The sequence below is a fragment of the Bos javanicus genome, chromosome 24 (assembly GCF_032452875.1).
Source record: "Bos javanicus breed banteng chromosome 24, ARS-OSU_banteng_1.0, whole genome shotgun sequence".
Lineage (NCBI taxonomy): Eukaryota > Metazoa > Chordata > Mammalia > Artiodactyla > Bovidae > Bos > Bos javanicus.
Window position 1 is genome coordinate 9,947,070 of NC_083891.1, and position 3,977 is coordinate 9,951,046.

The window sequence follows — 3,977 nt, forward strand, 5'->3', positions numbered from 1 at the left end:
ATTCTGGGTTTGATGAGACAACAAATGAGCAAGTCATGAAAATGAACTGATATTTTTAAGTTTATTAAAACCAAAACGTCTCATTTTTTTTTCTTTTTCTTTTTTTAATTTAAATTTATTTATTTTAATTGGAGGCTAATTACTTTACAATACTGTATTGGTTTTGCCATACATCAACATGAATCCACTATGGGTGTACACGTGTTCCCCATCCTGAACCCCCTTTCCACCTCCCTCCCCATACCATCCCTCTGGGTCATCCCTTTTTTTTTGGCTGGACCATGCAACTTGCGGGATGGGAAGGAAGTCCAAAAGAGAGAGGATATATGCTTTATATGGCTGATTCATTTACTGTACAGTAGAAAGTAACACAATATTGTAAATTAACTATACTCCAATAAAAATTAATTAAAAATTCTAATACCTTCTGTTCTATAAATAACACTGTTAAAGGCAAGCCACAGAATGAGAAAATACTTTCAAAATACACATCTAAATAATGACATACAATGAGAATACATAAACTATTTCATATAAGAAATTTTTAAAAAATAAAAAGAAATTTTAATAAGATGAAATTTTAAAAAATTATAAGCGGACCAAAGATAAGATAGATGACAACAGTAGTAAAAGATATGCAATATTATTTCCCATGAGAGAAATTAAAAATGAAAAATGAGATACCACTCTACAGCTATTACGTAAGTTGCTAATATCCTAATATCTGACAATATCAAATCCTCTTGCGAAAGCAGACCAAGAAAAATCTCATTCATTTCTAGTAGAAATGCAAAATGACACAGCAAATTTGGAAGACAAGTTGGCAGTTTGAAAATCTTTATCGTATGATCTAGCAATTGTTTAGTTCAGTTCAGTCGCTCAGTCGTGTCCGACTCTTTGCGACCCCATGAATAGCAGTACACCAGGCCTCCCTGCCCATCACCAACTCCTGGAGTTCACTCAAACTCACGTCCATCGAGTCAGTGATGCCAATCAGCCATCTCATCCTCTGTCGTCCCCTTCTCCTCCTGCCCCCAATCCCTCCCAGCATCAGAGTCTTTTCCAATGAGTCAACTCTTTGCATGAGGTGGCCAAAGTATTGGAGTTTCAGCTTTAGAATCATTCCTTCCAAAGAACACCCAGGGCTGATCTCCTTTAGGATGGACTGGTTGGATCTCCTTGCAGTCCAAGGGACTCTCAAGAGTCTTCTCCAACCACAATTTAAAAGCATCAATTCTTAGGCACTCAGCTTTGTTCACAGTCCAACTCTCACATTCATACATGACCACAGGAAAAACCATAGCCTTGACTAGACGGACCTTTGTTGGCAAACTAATGTCTCTGCTTTTGAATATGTTATCTAGTTTGGTCATAACTTTCCTTCTAAGGAGTAAGCGTCTTTTAATTTCATGGCTGCAATCACCATCTGCAGTGATTTTGGAGCCCCCCAAAATAAAGTCTGACACTGTTTCCACTGTTTCCCCATCTAGTTCCCATGAAGTGATCAGACCAGATGCCATGATCACATTCTGAATGTTGAGCTTTAAAGCCATCTTTTTCACTCTCCTCTTTCACTTTCATCAAGAGGCTTTTTAGTTCCTCTTCACTTTCTGCCATAAGGGTGGTGTCATCTGTGTATCTGAGGTTATTGATATTTCTCCTGGCAATCTTGTTTCCAGCTTGTGCTTCTTCCAGCCCAGCGTTTCTCATGATGTACTCTGCATAGAAGTTAAAAAAGCAGGGTGACAATATACAGCCTTGATGTACTCCTTTTCCTATTTGGAACCAGTCTGTTGTTCCATGTCCAGTTCTTACTGTTGCTTCCTAACCTGCATACAAATTTCTCAAGAGGCAGGTCAGGTGGTCTGGTATTCCCATCTCTTTCAGAATTTTTCACAGCTTATTGTGATCCACACAGTCAAAGGTTTTGGAATAGTCAATAAAACAGAAATAGATGTTTTCCTGGAACTCCCTTGCTTTTCCATGATCCAGTGGATGTTGGCAATTTGATCTCTGGTTCCTCTGCCGTTTCTAAAACCAGCTTGAACATCAGGACGTTCATGGTTCACATATTGCTGAAGCCTGGCTCGGAGAATTTTGAGCATTACTTTACTAGCGTGTGAGATGAGTGCAATTATGCAGTAGTTTGAGCATTCTTTGGCATTGCCTTTCTTTGGGATTGGAATGAAAACTGACCTTTTCCAGTCCTGTGGCCATTGCTGAGTTTTCCAAATTTGCTGGCATATTGAGTGCAACACTTTCACTGCATCATCTTTCAGGATTTGGAATAGCTCAACTGGAATTCCATCACCTCCACTAGCTTTGTTCGTAGTGATGCTTTCTAAGGCCCACTTGACTTCACATTTCAGGATGTCTGGCTCTAGGTGAGTGATCGTACCATAGTGATTATCTTGGTCGTGAAGCCTTTTTTTGTACAGTTCTTCTGTGTATTCTTGCCACCTCTTCTTAATATCTTCTGCTTCTGTTAGGTCCATACCATATGTGTCCTTTATCGAGCCCATCTTTGCATGAAATATTCCCTTGGTATCTCTAATTTTCTTGAAGAGATCTCTAGTCTTTCCCATTCTGTTGTTTTCCTCTGTTTTTTTTTTTTTTGCATTGATCACTGAGGAAGGCTTTCTTATCTCTTTTTGCTATTTTGAGGTATTCACCCAACTGATTTTTAAATTTATGTTCAAACAAATATCTGCACCTTACATTTACATATTTTTTCATAATGAACAAAAACTGGAAGTATTCAAGAAATTTTTCAACAAGAGAACTGTTAAACAAACTAGTACATTTGTATAGTTTATTTTTATTGTACAGTGGGTTATTATTTTTATTGGACAGCTATTTATTATTGGGCAATAACTAATGAGATGCAAAAAGATATGAATGATTCTTAAATGCACTTTGCTAAGTAATATAAATCAATCTGGAAAGGATGGCAGTTACAGTCTATAAAGAGAAAATTGCTGCTGCTAAGTCGCTTCAGTTGTGTCCGACTATGTGCGACCCCATAGACGGCAGCCCACTAGGCTCCCCTGTCCCTGGGATCCTCCAGGCAAGAATACTGGAGTGGGTTGCCATTTCCTTCTTCAATGCATGAAAGTAAAAAGTGAAGTTGCTCAGTCGCTCAGTCGTGTCCAACTCTTAGCAACCCCATGGACTGCAGCCTACCAAGCTCCTCTGTCCAATTTCCAGGCAAGAGTACTGGAGTGGGTTGCCATTGCCTTCTCCGAAACAGAAAACTGTAGACCCCCTAAGAGCAGTGATCCTCAGGCATTGGCAAGAGGGTTTAAAAAGGAGAAACAAGAGGATTTTTAAAGAAACAATTCTCTATGACATAATTTAATACATAACACAATGTGAATGATTCTGAGGGAATGTGGAGGGCCCAGGCTGGAGGCTCTTCCGGTGGCTCAGACTGTAAAGAATCTACCTGCAATGCAGGAGACCCAAATTCGACCCCTGGGTTGGGAAGATCTCCTGGAGAAGGAAATGGCAAACCACTCCAGTATTCCTCCCTGGAAAATTCCATGGACAGAGCAGCCTGGTGGGCTACAGTCCATTTCTCCAAAGAGTTGGACATGGCTGAGCAACTAACATTCACTCACTCACTCAGGCTGGGGCAGGTGATATCCATCCTATTAAGCAACTTGCATTTTACCTCTATATCCAAAATTATTTGCTCTTTAAGTGTATGACTTACCTCATTCTGTATCCTCAAAAAAAAAAAAAAAACTTTTATTTTAAAAGTCAACATAAAAATCAAAATAAGTACTTTTCTCTCTTCTGCTTTGATGTGATTGTTTAGCATGAACATTTTAGTGTAGAGTTTGACTAACATCTGGATGTTATTGTAAATTTGCCTTTGGGGATGTATTGCTGAATGGCTGCTTTGAAGAATAAACATATAACTTTTCTTATTTGAAAGAACACACGAGATTTGTTTTTTCCCAAACAGAGAAAAA